Here is a 23,828-nt window from a genome sequence, read left to right on the forward strand (position 1 = left end):
AGTGGATGGAATAATGCTTTTACTCACACTGGAGATGAGACAGGTCAAGTTCAACTCCAACGGAATGTGCGAAATTCCTCAGGACTAGTAGGTGGCCCTTACACGCACTGCTCTCGCGCCCCAGCAGAAGGACCCCGACTGTTCCTCTGTGAAGTCTGGACTACTGAAGGCTGGGGATATACCTGAGGTCCACTGACATACACACTTAAGTACAGTAAGGGACACCCATTGAGCATAAAGCAGGAAAAGAAGTCCCGCATAAGGCGACAAGCCCTGCAGACTTAGTGGGCTCTTTATTTCTTGGTAAGGAAATGTTCAGGCCTGAAGCGCCTTGTCACTGAATAGGCTGAATGAGGATCCACGGATGTGTACACGGGACTGTTTCCCAATAATCTAAATAACGTTTCAGTCGACAAAACAATGTAATAATACCAAATAGGAAAGTTTAAAAAAAGGTTTATCACCAAGAGGAGCAAAAAATACATTTTACCCAATACATTCCGAAAATTCAGATATTTGTGTATCTCTTTTAAAAATGTATTTTTCAATCATTTATTTAAAAAAGCTTGACCATTTAGCATACATTAAATTTAAACTCCCATTCAGAAGACAAAAAAATTTAATTTTCAGAAACATGTTTTCTTGCTCAAGGTCTACCCTGAGAAAATGATAACACCCTTCTCTGCATCTTTGTCCTGAGTGTACCCCTCATCGACATCTCTGAACTCCCGCTGACTTCAGTGTGGACCGTTGAATGGAAACCTCTGCATGCCCAACTCCTACTAATATAAAGTGAAGAAAAAAATAATTAGTTTCAGTGGGAGTTATGGGAATGTACAGATTGCGGGCTGGAGCCAAAGCTGTTATTCATTTTCACAGTTTTGATGGTCTCTCAAATAAAAATCAAGGTCTAATTTTTAAAATAAAATAAGAAAAACAGTATATCCATTTCTACTGCACACAGGTTAGGAGTGAGATGAAAGTTAGAAACCTTATTAAAGCAAAATTTTATTTAGAATGCACACTAAACATAAAGCCATGTTTAAACCATGAACTATAAAAATAAATTTAATTAATATACTTTGTTGAGCAAATTCCTCCTTAGTTTAAATTTTTTGTCAGCTATCAATTACATTTATTTTTAAAATTGTAGAGGCGTGCACTGGTAATTCCAAGCGTTCTTTTTGAGATTCAAAAGCATATAATTTATTTTTTGTGAAGGAGAGTCATTACTTTTGTTACAAGTAACATGGCCAAATACAGACAAAAGCCAGATGAAAATTTCAAATATGAAACCCTTATTAATATAATTTATAAAGGCACAGGCCCTGAAGAAATTTGAGTCATGATATACTGACACATGATAGCATGATTAAAAAGATAGTTAAATGCTATTAATATTCCTTTTAACTTGGATAACTTTTGTTTTTCATTATTACTTTAAGATGCACACTAAACTTAGAATAAAATACATGGAGAAAACTGTTTGATAAAACAAAACTTAAAATGCTATATCAAGCCAATGCTGTAAACTTATTAGTATGTAATTTTAAGTATATTTGCCAAATGAAATTTGCTTTGTTTGGTTAATGGTTAGGAACCAAGTCATTTATAAAATAAAAATGACATAACATTATTTCTGAGGGACTACTTTAATCAAAAGAAGTACACGTATTATTAAGAAGTAATAGGATTTTAATGCACTTAAATAAATAATGAAGTAGAAAAATGATAATTGGTAACTTAACAGAAAGAGGAAAATTTTCTGACTGAAAGATCATAATTGGGTGTATATATTCAAATAAATACAAACAGGTACTGTTTTCCCTTGAATCTGCATATTGAGTTATTAAACCATTTCATTTTCCCAATAATACATTTCCCTAAAAAAATATATGGGAAAACAATCTGGAAAAGAGTGGATATATGCATGTGTATTAACAGAATCACTTTGCTGAACAGTAGAAGTTACCACAACACTGTAAATCAACTATACTTCAATAAAACTCTAAAATGAAAAAAAAGTACTATTACTCTGAAAGCAGTGTGTGGAGAATTGTTTGTTTTCATGAGCTACATATGCCTCTATCTTGAACATTTTCTTCCCTATAAAAACCAACAACTGTAATAGAATTAGCCTATGATGCACTATAGGTAAGGCTTTACAGTATTTTTTAAAAATTTTTCCTGCAGTCACCTTTACTCTTCTACTTTGTAACATCAATCCTAATTGCTGGAAATCCTTGTACAGATATCGTTTCCAGCTATTGATGCCTTGGAGAACATCCTGTCTTAGAAATCAAAGGATCAGAACCAAGTATGATGATCTTGTATATTAAAAAAATGTATGCTCTAAGTATTCACTCTATTAATCTCAGGCCAGCACACCTAAAACCTACAACTAACTCCACATCCCAAATAAGTCCGTTAGCATAAGACAAATAATTCCCCTGAGGACACAGTTTCTTCAGAAGATGTAGTTTATCGTAAATACATGCTGATAATTCAAAGAAACTGTAACACATCTGCTTCGCTCTTTCCAAAGTAACTAATTACAAACAGAAGTTAGAGCAGAACATTTTGTGAAATGTTGGAAAAGAGACCCATAATTCACAATTTCAGGGCATATAAGTTAAGTTCATATTTTTTTACTCAGAGTTTTCATGACGACTCAACAAATAATTGAAATAATTTATGAAATAGTTTATTGCTTTCCTTGTTTCAAGTTTTTTAAAACAATGAAAGGAAGGGAATAGAGTCTCTTACATAGAACTAAGTCTTGAACTGCTGTGTAAACATAGATTGGAGGTAGATAAAATTCCCAAACAAAAAGCCAAAAGTCTGGTCAGAGGAATAAACAGTAAAAATGAGCCCAAATGCAGTTTGTTGTGGAAGCCATTACAGCAAAGAGAGCTCCTCTCATATCAGGATCTGGCTCAATACATGAGAATTTCTTGGTATAGGGAGGGAATGAAGAACAATTCTTAGGTTTTATGAAGCAGTTATAAAAATTATTAAAAGGCTAGTGTGTTGCTTCCTTAAATGATATTGCTCATGGAGCTGACTGTTGCCAAAGATCTACCACTGACTCTCAAAAAAACAGTGAAATCAAGCACTTTTCTCATTGGGACCAGAAACCTTCTCAATATTTTTACTTGGAGATCATAAGCTCATATGCTTTGGCCTGTCCTTTAACTCTGAACTGGCTGTGAAAATCTCTTATGCCTGTAACCACTGGCTTTGAGGCATTTTCACACACTGCTCACACTGGCTTAGAGTCACCACAGAGTTGGTAAAATACTTTAACGCTGATGTTTTGTTTTGTTTAGTTTTGAGTAATGAAGTCAATATTCAAACATAGATTAGTATTAAAATCGAAACCCTATAATGGTAGGATAAGCTTTCCTGAGTTGCACTCTGATATGCAGTATTTCCCATGATACCAAAGATTTGACTACGAGGCTGCCAATTGGAAGTTATAATGAGGATTGCAAAAGGCTTAGTATTTGCAGTATTTCTATCATTTGGCATTGTCTTATAGGATCGTGACTCTGAATTTGTGACAGTGCCTAGTGAGACTACCTAAATGTTAGATTACTGGAAGGAGGTGATGTGGAGAATTTTATTTAGTTTGAGTCACATTAAGACTTGGATTCATTTCTGGACTGGACTATGATCCTAGACTCCTGAAATACTGAAACTGGAAAATCCATCCACTCTCATTTAATTCAGCCATTTCCAAGTCTGGCTAGGTATTGGATTCGCTTGGGGAGTTTTTCTGGGAGAACCTGGAGACATAACATGGATCTACATTTTCTGTTATTTCATATCACCACATAAAAAATATCCCCAAAGTCAGACGCTTAAAATAACGTAGAATTATTACATCACATAACGGTATTGGTTGGCTGGGGGTTAGCCAGGTGTGTTTTTTGTTTGCTTGTTTGTTTTTCCCCCATGCTAGTCTCACTTACGGTGTTTTATTGGCAGCGTTTAACAGGGAGTATGACTGGTACTGGACTATTCAAAAGGCCTCTCGCTGCATGGCCTCTCCAGTGTCACCAAGAGTGGGACCCAGGGACCTGAAAGTTATTTTAGAATTCACTATTATATCTTGATTCATTGCAATCAATGAAGAAATCAATATGGAAATGAGAACATGTATCCAGACAGGTTCCATACCAAAAGTGCATCACCACAGCTGGTTAATGAAGAGGCCCTGTCCAGAACTCAGATCTTTGAAATTCGGGGCACAGCCTTACCTGTCTACATCATTCTATATTTGGAACCTGCATACAGACTAGCAAGGGATTAATTTACCAGCTAGTGCCATAAGACCATGCAAAAATATGTGATGCTTTTACGTTTTTTCTTTCTTTTTTTTTTTAGGGCCACAGTGGGGCATATGGAGATTCCCAGGCTAGGAGTCAAATAGGAGCTACGGCCATTGGCCTACATCACAGCCACAGCAACACAGGATCCGAGCTGTGTCTGCGACCTACACCACAGCTCACAGCAACGCTGGACTCTTAACCCACTGAGCGAGGCCAGGGATCAAACCCACAACCTCATGGTTACTAGTCAGATTAATTTCTGCTGCACCACAATGGGAACTCCTAATATGTGATACTCTTAAATCTAGTATAAAAGTATGGCTTTTTTAGAGGGATAGCACATTTTTAGCTCTGTAATTGTGTATATGTTGTGAATTAATGTGTCAATGAGAGTGCGTTTGTGTATACATAGCTAAAGAGCCAGAAGATGCTTTTATTCTTTGGATATAAATCTGTGTTGAGAGAATGTATATTTTCCCTTTTGATTGAGGAAAAGACAAGGCTGTCCCACTCATTGTACCCATTCAATATTATACCAGAAGTCACAGCAAGTACAATTAAAGAAAAAAATCAAATAAAAGGTAAGCAGATTGGAAAGGAGAAAAAAAAAACTGTTGCAGCTGACATGAGACTTCATTGTCAGTGAAGAAAGTCTGAAACTAATAAGCGAGTAAAAGAAAGTCACAGGCTACAAAATTAATATACAAAAAGTCAGTTGCTTTCCTATAGCCCAGCAATAAACAATTGGAATTAGGGTTTTTTTTTGTTTTTCTTTTTTTAATCTGTTTTTAACATAGCTTTAAAAAAAATCAAAGAAATACTTAAGTATAAATCTAAAAAAAAAAGGGGAATTATTTATATGTGAAAACCACAAAATTTTGATGAAAGAAATAAAATATCTAAATAAAGGGTAAGATTCTGTGTTCATGGATTGGAAGGTGCAATATTGTTAGGATGTCAATTTTGTCCAAATCATATGTACGTTAATATAATTTCCATCAAAATTGCAGTGAGTTTTCTTGTTGCTATTTGACAGACTGATTCTAAAGTTTATGTGGAATGGCACAGACATGCAATAGCAAACATGATACTGGAGAAGGAGTTTCAATCTACCTGACTTTAAGATTATTGTAAAACTACAGTAATTAGCATGATACTGATAAGCCTATATACACACAGATAAATGAAAAAGAATAGAGAGCCCGGAAAAGGCCTACAATAATATAATCAATTAATCCTTTACAAAAGAATAAAAGTGATTTAATAAAGAAAGGGTAGTCTTTTTAACTAAACGAGGCTGGGAAAGTAGAAATCAATATGCACAAAAAAATACTTCAGACTTTATAAAAATTAAAATATTCTGCTCTGCTAAAGACACTATTAAGAGAAACAAAAAGATAAGGTAAAGACTGGGAGAAAATAATTTGAAAAATACAAGGAACATGTATCCAAATTACACAGCAAATCATTAAGATTCAGTAACGGAGCTCCTGCTGTGGCACAGTGGGCTAAGGATCCAACTGCAGTGGCCCAGGTCACTGCAAAGGCGCAGGTTTGATTCCAGGCATGGTGCAGTGGGCTAAGGGTCCAGCGTTGCTGTAGCTGCGGCATAGGTTGCAACTCTGGCTTGGATTTGATTCCTGCCCTGGGGAACTTCCACATGCTTCTGGAGAGGCCAAAAAAAAAGATTCAGTAGTAAGAAAGCAAACAGCCCATTGAAAAATGTGGCCAAATGATCTGAAGAGACACATCACCAAAGAATATAGAAAGACGACAAATAAGCATATAAAATTATGCTCAGTATCTTTTGTAATGAGTGAATTTCAAATTTAAGCCAATTACAAAATCCACTACAAACTGCACACATGATCAAAATCCAAAAACAAGGACAATACTCATTGTTGGCAAGGAAGCAGAGCAAATGGGAACTTTCATTTATTACTTAGTGGACATCAAAAATGGTACAACCACTGTGGCAGATTTTTACAAAGCTAAACACAGTCTTACCGTGCAATCTCGCTGCTGTTCTCTAGGTGTACACCCAACTCATTTGAAAATTTGCACCCACATAAAAACTTGCACATGAATATTTATAGCAAAATAAATAGGTAGGTCAATGGATAAACAGTCTGTGGTGTCTCCACACAAATGAATGCTGTTCAGCAATTAAAAAAAAAAAAAAGAGCTACCTCACTATAAAGAGACATTGATGAATTTTAAATGCATATTGATACTGAAATAAGCCAACTTGGAAAGCCCATGTATGAGACGATTTAAATTATATGGCACATGGAAATGATAAAACTATGGTAATTAAAGTTCAGTGGTTGAGGGGACAGAAGATGGCAGTGGAGAAGTAGGATGTGAGGCTCACCTGCTCCCACAAATCACAAATCCATTGAAAATACATCTATGTGTCGAACTATTTACCCAAAAGAACTTGCTGAAGGCTGAACAAAGAACCCAAGATTCCAATAGAGAATGAACATCTTCACGAAACTGGGCAGGACACAAGAAAGAAGAGAAAACAAGAAACAAAGCAGGTCAGCACCCTCGCCCCTGGCATGGAGCTGGGAAAGGAGGAAGAACAAACAAAGAAACTCTGCACCCTGAGGAGTCCCCACACCAGCAAGGAGCCCAGCCCAGATAGGAACTGGGGAATACTGCAGGAGAACAAAGCAATTGGAATAAAGCAGTTGAAATGGAAATGCTTCTCTACAGTCAGTGTCATCACCCTGCACCTTCCAACCATAAGCAGGGGTGGACAGGGGCCAGGAACTGCAAGTCCACCTTTGGGGATCAGACTCAGACAGAAAACTGGGTCTGTCAACCTGGAGAAAAACTAGAATGGGTAGCGTGGAGACAGACAGCCTGGAGTGATTCGAGTCTAGAATAACCACATTTGAAGTTGTGAGCTGAGGAATTCTTGTCAGGCTTTGAGGCTAGACACCATTGCTAGGGGGAGACTGAGAGAGGGTGTGGGATCCACCATCATACCCTTACCCCCACGAGCACTCTCAGACTGCAAGACCCCAATAGCCCCAGCTCCAGGTTGTACCCTTGAGCAGTGGCTGCTCAGCAGCCCACAGCTCTTAAGAGTACAGAGAAAGTAGAGCAAGCAGAAGAAAGCCTTTGAGCAGATGGAGGGAACAGAGAAATAATGCTGTCCACATAGCCCCAGCCAGCAGCTGGGTGGGGAAACACTGAAGTGACTGCTGTAAGAGCTCAGAAGGCTCAGGGGATCATAGACGGCCCTTGGTGTGGGTGGATAGCCCCGATTTCCCTAGGGGAAAGAAGGTGTTTTTGAAAATGGTTCAGAGGACCTAGAATTTAGCAGGAAATCTCCTAAGCTCCCAGACCTCTGGATTCCCTATGGAGCAGAGAAAGTTACTGCTGAAGGAATGCAAAGGGGCGGGATTTTGCAAGTCCCCTCTGGGGCAGGCAGAGAATCACAATCTCCCTACTGGGCTGGAGAAAGCCACCTTGGAAACAGGGAATGCTCCTGGGAGTGGACAAGTGCCTTTCAGGCAGGTACAGACTCACAATTGGCCTAGCACACAGATCACAATTTTGGAAACAATGGGGAGGGCCCAGAATTTGGCAGGAGGCCTGCTAAGCTGCTAGGGCCCTCCAGCTCTCCTAGGGGCAGAGAAAGCTAAGTCTCCTGCAGAGTGGCAGGATTCCACAAGTGCCCCCCTGGTGAGGGTACAGAGCTGCGACCTCCTTACTGGGGTGCAGATAGTTACCTTTGAAAGAAGGAAAGTCCTTGGAAGTTCACAAGGGGCCTCCCAGAGGGTACAGACTGCAATCAGCCTAGCACACAGAATGTGATTTTGGAAAGCGCATGGAGGCCCCGGAATTTGGCAGGAGGTCTCCTAAGCTTATGGAGACCTCCAAATTTCCTGGGGGGAGGAGAAATCTATTTCTGAAACAGTGTGAGATGGTAGGATCCCACAAGTGCTCTCTGGGGAGGGTATGGAGCCTCGATCTCATACTGGGATGGAGAAAGTTACCTGGGAAACAGTGAAAGCTCCTGGCTGTCCACAAGGGGCCTTCTGGGTGAGTGCAGACCCGTAATGTGTGTGCCTAGGAGATAAAAGGGGTTTTTGGAAATAGCACGGACTGTCCAGAAGTCTGCAGGGGTCCTCCTGAGCTGACAGAAACCCACAGGTTTCCTAGGGGACAGAAAAAGTTATTTCTGAAATAGCACAGAGGGATGGGTCTCCAAAAAGTGCCTTTGGGGTGGGCACAGAGCCTCAATCTGCCAAAGGGACAGAGGGTGATTTGAGAAACAGTAGGGATTGTCTGGGTTCTGCAAGGGGCCTCCTGGGCAGTCAGAACCATGAATTGCCTAGGTGGCAGTGAAAAGTATCTTGCAAGAAGCACAAAGAATACCGGAAATCTGCAAGAGTCTTCCTAGGTGGCTTGAGAGCTGTGAAAAGCCCACTGAACTGGTAAAGCTGTTTCAGAAACAACACAAAAGGTCCTGAGAATTACAAAAGGCCTAGTGGACAGGCCAAGAGCCATAATCTGCATAGGAGATGGAGAAAGAGAACTTAGAAACAGCACGAATGATCTTGGGAATTGAAAGAGGCCAGCTGCGCAGGTGGAAAACCCCAAAAGGCTCAGTGAAAGGGCAAAGTGAACCTGGAAACAATGCACATAGCCTGGGAGACGCAAACAGCCTAGTGGGTTCATGCAGTGATCTCAGAAAAAGCACAAGTTCTATGATCCTGGTCAACTTTCAACCAGAGGACCACTGGAATGTGCAGGCCTTTCAGCTACAGAGAAAGCCTTTTAGCAACAGTTAAGGAGTAGTCTCTACCCTTGGGGCTACAAAGAATGCTTCCTAGACTGGACAAACAAAGGGAGTGACTACAGAGAGGTCCCTGCCCACCCAGCTACAGAGAGCAATCCCTAGAACCTCCCTGTCAAAGGGAGGGACTGTGGGATCAATTGCTGATGTTGCCTATCATAGAAAACTTTTCTGAGAGCTGCCTGGGAGCAAAAGGAATCACAGGAGCCAGTCCTGACCTGACTTCACTGCCAAGAAAGCAATCCTGTGAACCACGAACCACTATCAACATTCACATGGACCCCATCAATAACAGTCATGCAGCTTCAGGGGAGCTCCCATCATGTGCTCTAGATACACATGAGCTACTGACACCTCTGTGAACTTCAAGACAAGGCAAAAAATGTGGCATATACATACCTGTCATAAAGGGGACAATAAATATAGAAAGTTAACCATTATGAGATGACAAACAAACCAGGCAAACAAGACAAAAACACACAGAAACAACAAAATGAAGAGGAGATAGGTAATCCACCTGAAAAAGAATTAATAGTGATGATAGTAGAGATGATCCAAGACTTTGGAAAAAGATGGAGAGGTTACGAGAAATGTTTTACAAAGAGCTAGAGGACCTAAAGAACAAGAAAACTAAGGTGGATAGCACAATATCTGAAATGAGGAATACAGTAGAAGGAATTAAAAGCAGGATAATGGAGGCAGAAGAAAGAATAAGTGATGTAGAAGACAGAGTGGTGGAAATCACTGCCACAGAAAAAAATTAAAGAGGAGTTCTCATCATGGCGCAGTGGTTAACGAATCCGACTAGGAACCATGAGGTTGCGGGTTCGGTCCCTGCCCCTGCTCAGTGGGTTAAGGATCCGGCGTTGCCGTGAGCTGTGGTGTACGTTGCAGACATGGCTCGGATCCCGCGTTGCTGTGGCTCTGGTGTAGGCAGTGGCTACGGCTCCGATTCGACCCCTAGCCTGGGAACCTCCATATGCTGCGGGTGCGGCCCTAGAAAAAGACAAAAAAAAAAAAAAAAAAAAAAAGAAAAAAATAAAGAGAAAATAATGAAAAGAACTGAGGAGAGCCTAAGAGCTCTCTGGGACAACAGTACATGTACCAACATTCACATCATAGGGGTTCTAGAAGGAGAAGAGTGAGAAAAAGGGCCAGAGAAAATATTTGAAGAGATCATAGCTGAAAATTTCCCTAATATGGGAAAGGAGACACTCACTCAAGTCAAGGAAGTACCAAGGATCCCACACAGGATGAACCCAAAGAGAAACACAGTGAGACACATATTAACCAAACTGACAAAAATTAAATACAAAGAAAAAATATTAAAAGCAACAAGGAAAAGGCAACAAATAATATACAATGGAACCCTCATAAAGGTCACAGCTGATCTTTCAGCAGAGACTCTGCAAGCTAGAAGGGAGTGACAAGATATATTTTAGATGATGAAGGAAAGGAACCTAGAACCAAGAATAATATACCCAGCAAGGCTTTCATTCAGATTTGAAGGAGAGATCAAAAGCTTTTCAGACAAACAAAAGCTAAAAGAATTCAGCAACTACACACCAGCTCTACAGCAACTACTAAAGGAACTTCTCTAAGCAGAAAGGAAAAAGCCACAACTAGACAAGAAAATTGTGAAAGAGAAAAATCAGTGGTAAAGACAAAGATAAATGTAGAAAATTACCTATCAGAAAAAATGATATCAAAACTAGCAGACATGAGACGAGAACACAAATGTAGAACATAAAAAATGGACTCAAAAATAGGAGAACCACAAACTAAAATAATAAGTACAATAGACACACACAAGAAACATAAAAGCAATCCAAACATGAAACTAAACATAGTCAGCAAATCACAACAGAAGACAACAAAAGAAGGGAAGAGTAAAAGAAAAAAAAAAAAAAAGACCCAGAGTAACAATTCAGATGGAGAGGTTACGAGAAATGTTTAACAAAGAGCTAGAGGATGTAAAGAAATGGCAATAAATACATACTTATCCATAATTACACTGAATGTAAATGGCAATAAATACATACTTATCCATAATTACACTGAACCAAAAGACATAGATGTATTGATTGGATACAAAAACAAGACCTATATATATTCTATTTATAAGATACCCACTTTAGATCCAAGGACACATAGAGACTGAAAGTGAGAGGATGGAAGAAGTTATTACATGTAAATGGAAATCAAAGGAAATACAGGGTTAGCAATACTCATATCAGACAAAATTGACTTCAAAATAAAGAAAATCACAAGAGTCAAAGAAGGACACTCTCTAATAATTAAAAGATCAATTCAAGAAGAAGGAATAACAATTTTAAATATTTATGCTCCTAACAGGAGCACCTCAATATATAAGGCAACTGCTGAGAGCCATAAATGATACTGATAGAAACATAATAAGAGCAGGGTACTTTAACATCCCAGTAACATCAAGAGACAGAGAATCCACAAGGAAACACAGACCATAAATGATACTCTAGACCAGATAGATTTAACTGATATTTATAGAACATTCCATCCCAAAGCAACAGAATATACATTCTGCTCAAGTACACATGGAATATTCTCCAGGATATATCATATTTTGGGTCACAGACCAGGCCTTGGTAAATTTAAAAAAGTTGAAATTGTCCCATGCATTTTCTCTGACCACAATGCTATGAGACTGGAAATCAACTACAAGAAAAAAATAGCAAAAAACACAAATTCCTGGAAGCTAAAATATGCTACTGAACAGCCAATGGATCATTGAAGAAATAAAAGAGGAAATCAAAACATACTTGCAGACAAATGACACCAAAATACAACACCACCAAACCTATGTGACACAGAAAAGCATCCTGAAAGTTTATAGCAATACAATCTTACCTTAAGAAAGAAGAAAAAGCTCAAATAAACGACCTAAACTTGCACCTAAAAAATTAGATAAGGAAAAACAGACATAGAACAAAATTAGCAGAAGGAAAGAAATAAAGATCAGAGCAGAAATAAATGTATTAGAGACAAATAAGACAATAGACAAGATCAATCAAACCAAAAGTTGGTTCTTTGAAAAGATCAACAAAAGTGATAAGCCTTTAGCCAGACTCATCAAGAAAAAAGGGAGAAGGTTCAAATCAATCAAATTAGAGATGCAAAAGGAGAAATCACAACTGACTCTACAGAAATACAAAGGATCATAAGAGAATACTATAAGCAATTATATGCTAATGAAATGGACAACCAAGAAGAAATGGGCATGTTCTTACAAAGGCAAAACCTACTAAGGCTGAAACAAGAAGAAAATGAAAATATAAACAGAACAATCACAAGTAACAAAAATGAATATGTGGTAAAAACCTTCCAAAAAACAAAAGTCCAGGACCTGAGGGATACACAGGTGAATTCTAAAGTTCAGAGAAGAGTTATTGTCTATGCTTCTGAAAATCTTTCAAAAAATAGCAGAGGAAGGAACATGCCCAAGCTCATTCTATGAGGCCACCATCACCCTGATACCAAAACCAGACAAAGATACCACACACAAAAAAAGAAACTACAGACAAATACCACTGATGAACACAGATGAAAAATCCCCAACAAAATAGCAAACTGAATCTAAGTATATATTAAAAGGATCCTACACCATGATCAAGTAGGATTTATCCCAGGGATGCAAGGATTCCTCAGAATCTGCAAATCTATCAAGTGATACACCACATCAACAAACTGAAGAACAAAAACCACATGATCATCTCAATAGATGCAGAAAAGGTTTTTAACAAAAATTCAACACCCATTACTGATAAAAACTCTCCAGAGAGTGGGGATACAGGGAACCTATCTCAACATAATAAAAAACACACATGAAAAACCCACAGTTAACATCATTCCCAATGGTGAAAAATGGAAAATATTTCCACTAGGACCAGGAAGAAGACAAGGATGTCCACATTCACCACTATTATTCAACATAGTTTTGGAAGTCCTAGCAATGGCAGAGAAGAAAAAGAAATAAAAGGAATCCAAATTGGAAAAGAAGTAAAATTATCACTGTTTGCAGATGACATGATTCTGTACTTAAAAAACCCTAAAGATAGCACCAGAAAACTTTTAGTACTCATCAAGGAATGTGGCAAAGTCGCAGGCTATAAAATTAATACACAGAAATCAATTTCATTTATTTATACTAATAATGAAAGACCAGAAAGAGAAATGAGAGATACCATCCCATTTACAATCACCTCAGAACGAATAAAATACCTAGGAATAAACCTACCTAAAAAAGATTAAAGATGTATACTCTGAAAACTATAAATCACTGATGAATGAAACTAAAGACAACACAAACAGATGGAAAGATATACCATGCCCTTGGATTGGAAGAATCAAAGTTATCAAAATTGACTATACTACCCAAGGCAATCTATAGATTCAATGCAATCCCTATCAAATTACCAAAAACATTCTTCACATAATTAGAACAGAATATTTTAAAATTTATATGGAAACACAAGAGACCCTGACTATCCAAAGCAATATTGAAAAATAAAAATGAGGAGTTCCCATTATGGCTCAGTGGTTAATGAATCTGACTAGCAACCATGAGGTTGTGGGTTTGATCCCTGGCCTTGCTCAGTGGGTGAAGGATCCAGCATTGCCATGAGCTGTGGTGTAGGTTGCAGATGTGGCTCAGATCTGGCATTGCTGTGGCTCTGGCATAGGCCAGCAGATACAGCTCTGATTAGACCCCTAGCCTGGGAACTTCCATATGCCATGGGTGTGGCCCTAGATAAGACAAAAAGAAAAAAAAAAAAAAAGGAAAAGAAAAAGAAAAATGAAAATGGAGGAATCAAGCTTCCTGACTTTTAGACAATACTGCAAAGCTACGGTCATCAAAACAACATGGTACTAGCACAAAAATAGAAATATAGACCAATGGAACAGGATAGAAAGCCCAGATATAAACCCAAGCACATATGGGCAACTAATCTATGACAAAGGAGGACAGAACATAGAGTGGAAGAAAGATAATGTCTTCACTAAATGGTGCTGGGAAAACCGGAAAGTTACATATAAAAAGATGAAAGTAGAACACTATCTAATACCATATACCAAAATAAACTCAAAATGGATTGAAGACCTAAATATAAGGTCAGACATTATAAAACTCATTGAGGAAAACATAGGCAGAATGCTCTTTGACATGAATCACAGCAACATCTTGTTTGATCCACCTCCTAGAATAATGAATATAAAGACACAAACCAATGAGACCTAATCAAACACAAAGCTTTTACACAGCAAAGGAAACCATTAAAAAAAAAAAAAAAAAGACAACCCACAGCATGAGAGGAAATCTTTGCCAATGATGCAACAGACAATGGCCTAATCTCCAAAATATACAAACAATACATGCAAATCAACAACAAAAAAACAAACAACCTAACTAAAAAATGGGCAGAAGACCTAAACAGACATTTTTCCAAAGAAAACAAATGGATGGTCAACAGGCACATAAAAAAATGCTCAATATCACTAATTCTAAAGAAATGCAAATCAAAACTACCATGAGGTACCACCTCAAACCAGTCATAATGGCTGTCATTAACAAGTCAACAAATAACGAATGTTGGAGAGGATATGGAGAAAAAGGTATCCTCCACTGCTGGTGGGAATGTAAATTGGTACAACCACTATGGAAAACAGTATGGAGGTACCTCAGGAAACTAAATATAGAGCTACCATATGCGGGTGTATATCTGGGCAAAACTTTCATTGAAAAAGACACATGCACCCCAGTGTTTATAGCAGTACTATTCACAATAGGCAAGACATGGAAACAGCCAAAATGTCCATCAACAGATTAATGGATTAATAAATGTGGTATATATATACAATGGAATATTATTCAGCCATAAAAAATACAAACTAATGCCATTTGTAACAACATGGATGGATCTAGAGACCCTCATACTAAGTGAAGTAAGCCAGAAAGAAAAAGACAAATACCATAAAACAGCACTTATTTGTGGAATCTAAAATATGGAACATATGATCCTATCTAAAAATAATAAACAAACAAACAAAAAATAGAAACAGATCATGGCCAAGAAGAGTAGACTTGAGGTTCCTGGAGGTGGGGGAGGAGAGGGAGTGGGATGGATGGACATTTTGGGGGTTCTGAGGATGCACATTGTTATATTTGGAAAGGATGGGCAATGAGATCCTGCCATACAGCACAGGGAAATGTGTGTGATTGGGCCACTTTGTTGCACAACAGAACTTGATGAAACACTAAATCAACTATACTTTAATAATAAAAAAAAGTTCAGTGGTTGTCAGAGGCTCAGAATCAGATAAGGAATATTGAATAGGTAAGGCACTGGTATTTTGGTTTTGTTTTGTTTTTGTTTTTATGATGAAACTATCCTGTAGGACATTGTAAGGATGAATGCCTGGCATGATTCACTTACCAAAACCCAAAGAACTTGGGCACTTGAGTTGTTTCCACATTTTGGCTACTATAAATGGTGGTTTTATGAACACTGGGGTGCATGTATCTTTTCAAAGTAGTGTTTTTGTTTTTTCTGAACAATACCCAGGAGTGGAATGAATTGCCGGATCATACAGTAGTTCTATTTTTAGTTTTTAAAGGAAACTCCATACTATTTCCCATAGTGGCTACACCAATTTACATTCTCACCAGTAGCATACAAGAGTTCCCTTTTCTCTGCATCCTCACCAACATCTATTACTTGTAGACTTTTTTTTTTTTTCCTTTTTCAGTTACACCTGCAGTATATGGAAGTTCCTGAACCAGAGAATGAAGCTGAGTCAGAACCATGACCTATGCCACAGCATAGCAACATCAGATCCTTAACTCACTGCAGCAGGCCAGGGATCGAACCAGTGTTCCCCAGAGACAAGCCAGATCATTAGCCTACTCTGTCATAGTGGGAACTGCATTATAGATTTTTTGATGATAGCCATTCTGACAGGTGTGACAGACAAAATGGATTAAGAAGATGCAGTATATATACACACACATTGCAGTAGCCATAAAAAAAGAAGAAAATTCTGCCATTTGCAACAACATGGATGAACCTAGAGGATATTATACTTAGTGAAGTAAGTCAGACAGAGAAAGATAAAACTACAATATCACTTTTATGTGGAAGCTAAAAAGTAATACAAAAGAATGTATATGCAAAAAAGAAAAAGACTCACTGATATTGAAAACAAATTAATGGTTCCCAGAAAGAGAAGCAGAAGACCTAAGTCAGGGGTACAGGAGCTATAAACCACAATGTATAAAATGGGATACAGGATGTATAGCCCAGAGAATTATAGCCATTATTTTGTATTAACTTTTAAAGGAGTATAATTTGTAAAAATACTAAATCACTATACTACATACCTGAAACTAATCTAAAATTATAAATCAATAAAAAATAGAACACACATGATACTTGGCAAAAACAAAACCCAAAACTAACCAAACAAAAAAACCCATAAAACTTTATAATGAAGCTCTTTCTTTCAAGTCTATGAGGTTTTCTGTGCATTCATAGGTATATACTTGTTGGCAATTAGTATATGTAGTATAAAAACTGAGATCTAGATCAAGTCCTGGTAATAATATTACTACAGTATTAACAATAAGCATTTAAGTTTCTATTTCACAATAACTGGGAGCTAGTCCTTATGTTTTCATATTCAATGATTTTCTTAATTACTTAAATTAAGAGATTAACACAATATTGTGAAAGTTAAATGGAATATAGGTTTATTACTTTCCTAATTGTTTTTATTCAGTGTAAATATATGGAAACATAGATAATAAAGACTGTGCTTTGCTTTGCTACTCAGGCAGTGCTTTCAGTAACTAACATGGTTCAAGTATTTTCTACTGACTACTACATCACTATGATAGAGCTGTTTACCAAAAGTCCACACACTCTTATGTGATCATGGATTTCCAATTATTTAACAATAGTAAATATTTGCCTCAATGTTACTAAATACCGTTCATTACTAAGTTTGGGTACATTCCTTAAAGCTTAATTTTTGAATTTTGTATGATCTAAATTCATTCTACTTTCTGCATCTAAAATTACTAAATTTAAGTACTGGTAACTAGATTATTCCATTGCAGTTAATCTCATATGCTACATTAAAATTGCCTTATATTATAAAATGAAAATAATGGTGTGAAATGGATCTAGATCTAAGAAGAATGTTCTATAAAGCAGACTGTGTGAAATCTACTCAGAATTTTAGGGACCATTTTTAATGGTAATATTTGTATGTAGGTAACCAGCATCATCTTAGGTAAGCCTCACAGGTACATCACAATTGAAATTTTACCTGTAATTTTCTTTTTCTTTTTTAAAGATTTTTATTTTTTCCAATTGAAACTTTATTTCTCTTTCTCACTACCCTATCTTGCTCTGACTGTGGCTAAGAACTAAGGCAAGTCAGCTGCTTTCTGCTCACAATTTAATTAGCAGAAAATAGGACAGTTACTTTAAGTTACAACAATTCAATTTCAGGAGACGAAATCAGAATTCCAGTCCAGGGCAGTAATAAAATATATGAACTTAGAAAATCTCCTCTGCAATCTCAAACCTACTTCAGACTTGAAGACTGTATTGTATGAGAATGATGGGGATAGGATTAGCGTGTGGAAAATGACTCTGAGAATCCACAGGCTAAACAGTGGTGGGGAGAGATTGGAAAGGTTAGGGAATCAGACAGTCTTTAACTGAACTGATGCCTTCTAATTTTATTTGCACACTTTTGCCCTACAAGCAGTTTTCCTTAAAGAGATAATTTTTATGAATGCCTTGGAATTTCCTTGCTGAATTGAAATAAAGTATAATTATAAGTATCAAAAAGGGTTGATTTTTTAGCTTCCGTGGTGTGTGTGTGTGTGTATGAGTTCATATATATTGTTATTAAATATATATATAATTTATATTACATATACTTTTCACACAAAAATACAACTAGTCAATAAACTTAGGTGCATTCCACAAAACTGAAAATAGAAGAATAAAGAAATTTTTAAAAATGTGAGAGGTTAAGAGAAAAGGAGAGCAGAATGTTACAGTTTAACATAAATCTAACAGAATGTCCAAAATATAAGACCAGGAAGAATGTTACAGGTATTAAAAATATTTTAAGAAATTTTCAAGAATTTTTGAAAGATAAATTCCAAATTAAAGAAACAAAATAAATATTGAGAATGGGGAAAGCAAATAAATTTACTCATATAATGCTATGGTAAAAATGCACAACAGCAGAGGTAAAGATAGGAAGTAAATAGAATACATATTATCTCTAAAGGAATGACAGATTTCATGAAAGCAAAAATAGATTCCTAAAGTCAGTAGAATGAATTTTCCAGTTCTGAAAAAAGTGGATTACCAATTTGTATTCTATATTCTAATTACAACGGTAAACTTTAGACAATTTGAGAAAAACACAAAAGGATTGGCACTTTCATACCCTTGCTAAAAGAATGGGAAAAATGTGTATCAGGAAAAAGGATATTGAATACAGGAGAAATATGTAGAGACACAATAAAGCAGAGGGAATGAGAGAATTAACTGTAAATCCAAATAGACATTGAGTGTAAAATAATACTAATAATTAATTTGGAGGATAAAAATCTAGTTGTCTTATGATGTAGCAGATGAGAGGGAGATAATTTTCTTTAAAGTAGCTGAGTTCTTTTTTATTGATCCAGATAATAGAAATAATAAATAAATTTATACTTTAAGACAAACATTAATTTTAAAGGATGTAAACAGCCACTTAATAAAAGAAGATATAATTTTTAATTTTCATGTGCCTTTTGGCCACCTGCATGTCTTCTTTAGGAAAATGTCTATTTATATCTTCTGCCCACTTACTGATTGGGTTGTTGTTTTGCTATTGAGGTGCAGGAGAAATTTGTGTATTTTGGAGACCAAACACTTGTCAGTTGCTTTATTTGCACATATATTCTCCCATTCTATGGGTTATATTTTTTTTATGGTTTCCTTTGCAATGCAAAAACTTATAAGTTTAATTAGGTATCATTTGTTTATTTTGCTTTTATTTTCATTACTTTAGGAGGTGGATCTGAGAAGATATTGTTTGGCGTATGGTTTCCTCTAAGAGTTTTAGAGTATCCAGGCTTACACTTAGGTTTTTAATCCATTTTGAGTTTATTTTCAGGTATGGTGTTAGAGAGTGTTCTAATTTCATTATTTTGCATGTAGCTATCCAGTTTTCCCAGCACCACTTATTAAAGAGACTGTCTTTTCTCCATTGAATACTGTGCCTCCTCTGGTGTAGATTAATTGACCATATTTGCTTGGGTGTATTCCTGGGCTTTCTATCCTGTTCAATCAATTCCATTAAACAGGATTGTTTTTTGTGCCAGTACCATACTGTTTTGATGATTGTAGCTTTGTAGTATATTCTGAAGTCAGGGAGCCTGATTCCTGCAGCTCCATTTTTCTTTCTCAGGATTGCTTTGGCTATTCAGGGTCTTTTGTGTTTCCAAAAATCTTAATTGTTTTTTTTTTTTTTTTAATCTAGTTCTGCCATTTGTAGCTTGATAGGATTGCACTGAATCTGCAGATTGCCTTGAGTAGTATAGTAATTTTTACAATATTGATTCTTCCAGTCCAAGAGCATGGCATATCTGTTCATTTGTTTGTGTCATATTTGATTTCTCATTAGAATTTTATAGTTTTCAGAGTAAAGGTCTTTTGTCACTTTAGGTAGGTTTATTCCTATTTTATTGTTTTTGATGTGATGGTAAATGGATGATTTCTCTAATTTCTCTTTCTGATCTTTCATTGTTAGTATATAGAAATGCAATCAGATTCTGTGTATTAATTTTGTATCCTGCAATCTTATCAAATGCATTGATGAGCTCTAACAGTTTTCCAATAGCATTTTTAGGATTTTCTAGGTATCATAGCATGTGATCTGCAAACAGTGATTTTTTTTTTCTTCCTTTCCAATTTGGATTCCTTTTATTTCTTTTTCTTCTCTTACTGCTGTGGCTAGGATTTCCAAAACCATATGGAATAGAAGTGGTGAGAGCAGGATCCTTGTGTTCATTGCAGAACTATTTACAACAGCCCAGACATGAAAACAACCTAAATGTCCATCAACAGAGGAATGAATAAAGATGTTCTACACATATACAATGGAAAACTTAGCCACAAAAAAATGAAATTAAAAAAAGAAATAATATCATTTGCAGCAACACAGATGGACCTAGAAATTATCATAGTTAATTGAAGTTAGTCAGACAGTGAAACAAATATCATATGATATCACCTATATACAGATTCTAAAAAAAAAGGATACAAATGAACTCATTTAAAGATCAGAAACAATCTTACAGACTTTGAAAAACTTATGGTTACCAAAGGGGACCGAAGGGGGGTGGGAAAGATGGACTGGAGTTTTGGGACTGGCATATGCACACTGAGGTAGATGGAATGACTGGCCCATGGGACATGTTGTAAAGCACAGAGAATCTACCAATATTCTGTGATAATCTATGTGGGAAGGGAATCTGAAATAGAATGGATATGTGTTTTTGTGCGACTGAATCACTTTGTTGTTCAGTAGAAATTATCACAACCTTATAAATCAACTATGTCTGAATAAAACTTTAAAAAAAGAAAAAAATTAACTTTCATATTAATGAACAATTAAGGAAAAAGGAAAGTTTAAATTTAATCAGAGACAAAAGAAGATGATAGAATACTTATCTGTCAATAATCATAATAAACACAAACATCAATTTGCAAAGGATGTAGAGTCTAAAATTGGATGCTAAAAGCATCCAGTTAATACTTAGTCTGAAATGCACTAATGAAATATAATCATATCGAAAGGTTAAAAAAAGTTTTATCAGGTACTTAGTAACCAAAAGAAATCTGACACAATGCTCAGAATATCATATACTTTAAGTAAATAGGCAATAATAGGGCTAAGGCTAATAAAGATCCCTACAAAAAAATGATAAAAGATTATCTGACCTGTTCTGAACACTATAATGTTTACTGATCGTGCCCTTTAAAACTCACTTGTTGAAAACTTCATCCCAATGTGATGGTATTTGGAGGTTTGGGTGTTTGGGAGGTGAATTGTTCATGGGAGCGGAGACCTCATGAATGAAATAAGTGACCTTAAGAGAAGAGGCCAGAAATCTAGCAAGTTCAATTTCTCCCATGTGAGCATACAGGAAGAAGACACCTCTTCCCGAAAACCAGGGAGAGGGCACTCCTCAAGTACTCAACCTGCTGATACCCTGATCTTGGAATTTTCTGCCTCCAGAACTGTGAGGAATAAGTGTGTGTTGTTTAAGCCACTCAGCCTATGGTAATCTGTTAAAGCAGTCTGAGCTAAGACAAAGGATATACACATTATAATAGGAAGAAAACTATAAAGTATCTGTGAACAAACTTTTCAGTATAATTGGGTCACTTTGTTGTACAACAGAACTTGATGAAACATTGTAAATCAATTATACTTTAATAATAATAAAAAGACTTAATGAAGAAACTCATTAAACTTTATTGGATAACAGGCACCAAAGAAGAATTATAAATATATAAAAGCTTTTCCACACATATAAAGTTATGTACTTGGCTGATGGATAGAAACACTAAATATAGAAAAAATAAGTTCTTTTCTCCAATATAACTTACAGCTTAAATGAAATTCCAATTTTGTGCCATGATACGTAATATGTTAAGCTAAGCCAAAATTCATATAGAGGATTAAAGGGCTCAAAATAGAATATTTGAAGTTGTAGGAGGAGACAGGATATTAAAACCCATTATAAAATTGTACTGACTATAAAAATGCTATTAAAAGTCCACAAAGTAAAACAATGAGTTGTTTTTATAGAATTCTACTCTACTGAGAAGAATATGTATGTGTGTATGAAGGTTGGTATATGTGTGTGTGTATTTATAATATACTCTTTAAGTAATACTGTTGGAGAAAAAAACTATTTACATCAAAATAATGATAAGCTTAGATTTATACCTCATACCATAACTGATAATATAATCTGATGTATTAAATACTGTTTTAATTTTCTGCGGCTGCTGTAACACAGTTCCACAACTGAGTGGCTTAAAATGAAAAGTTACTCTCAAAGTTCTGAAGTCTAGAAACCCAAAATCAAGAGATTACCAGGACCAAGCTCCCTGTGAAACCCTGGGCAAAGTCCTTTGTTGCCTCCTTCTAGTTCTTGGTGGTTACCGTCAACCTCTGGCATTTCTTGGCTGGCAACTGCATCACTCAGTCTCTGCCTCTTTCATCACAAGGCACTCTCCTGTCTTTTTTTTTTTCTGTATCCAAATTCCCCACCTACAATGACACTAGAATGTTAGATTAAGTGCCTACCCTATTCCAGTGTGTCCTCATTTTAATTTAACTAAACTAATCACGTCCATGATGAGCCTTTTTTTTTTGTTTGTTTTTGTTTTTGTTTTTGTTTTTTTTAGGGCTGCACCCGCAGCATATGGAGGTTCCCAGGCTAGGGGTCTATTTGGAGCTACACCTGCTGCCTACGACACAGCCACAGCAATGCCAGATCCAAGCCGTATCTGCAACCTACACCACAGTGCACGGCAACACCGGATCCCTAAACCAATGAGGTAAGCCAGGGTTTGAACCCACAACCTCATGGTTCCTAGTCAGATTCATTTCCACTGTGTCATGACAGGAACTCCATACAATGAAGCTATTTCTATATAAGGTCACATTCTGAGGAAGTGGGGTTAGAACTTCAACGTAATTTTTTGAGGCACCCAATTCAACCTGGAACAATTTACCCCTGCCCACCCTAAGGAAAAAATGCATATCCTTCCCATGTTTACAAACACATCCACCACCATCCTCACATCCCCTAAGGACTTAAGCATTCTGGCATCAACTCTAAGAGCAAAATCTCATCTAAAATGTCATCATTTTAAAGCCCCAAATCTCATCTAAATCATTTAAATCAATTATGGGTGATACCCAGGATCTGAATCATAATGAGGCAAAATTCCTCTCTATCTGCGAAGCCTCTAACAAGACAAGTTGTCAGCTTCCAAAATACAACGGTGGAAGCATAGGATAGATGTTCGCATTTCAAAAGGAAGAAACTGGAAGGAATAAAGAGGTTACAGATGTGAACAAGTCCGAAATCCAGCCTGGCAAATGCCTTCAGATTTCAAGGCCTGAGAAAAATCTGTGGCTCCATACTCTGCCCTCTGGGTCCACTGAAGCCCTCTGTCCCTCAGCCCGGGGCAAGCGGACCAGAGCAGTGCCTTTCCCCTCCCTGCTGTACCTTCTGTCTCAAGGTGGCAGTAGCGGCCCTGCCTACCTCTGCATTCTGGCTCTTCCCTCTGAGTTTTTCTTCATTGCTTGCCGTCTCTTTCCCTTTCAGTGCATACTGGCACTGTTTCCACTGGTAACAAAAGAAGGTATTTTCTAAAACCTTCTTGGTCTTCCTTGCAGTTCTCAGGGATCCAAGGCATCAAACCTGAGAGCCCTCTTCAAATATCCTGCGGATGATCTCATCTCTACTTTTGCTGAGATGGTTAGTTGGATTCAGGAATTACCCACTTAACCTCTTTATTAAATGATCGTCCAGCCCACCCTTCTAC

At 36.9% G+C, this 23,828-nt stretch overlaps 1 long non-coding RNA gene across 4 annotated transcripts in view; it reads right to left on the reverse strand.

Annotated features, from left to right (window-relative positions):
- The window catches only part of LOC146403598 (uncharacterized), a 686,469-nt gene that overhangs the window by 239,262 nt on the left and 423,379 nt on the right, over nucleotides 1-23,828 (reverse strand). Inside the window, exon 4 of one of the 4 annotated variants that reach the window (XR_014845504.1) lies at nucleotides 571-782. The exons of the other annotated variants lie outside the window; for them this stretch is intronic. This is a non-coding gene — a long non-coding RNA (uncharacterized LOC146403598). Of the gene's footprint in view, nucleotides 1-570; nucleotides 783-23,828 lie in introns of those variants that run through there. 4 annotated transcript variants of the gene reach the window in all.

This window comes from Sus scrofa, chromosome 5 (assembly GCF_054392235.1).
Source record: "Sus scrofa isolate SSC_HxYL_T2T_F1_AM1 chromosome 5, Sscrofa_HxYL_maternal_Yorkshire_Landrace_v2.0, whole genome shotgun sequence".
In the NCBI taxonomy this organism is placed as follows: domain Eukaryota; kingdom Metazoa; phylum Chordata; class Mammalia; order Artiodactyla; family Suidae; genus Sus; species Sus scrofa.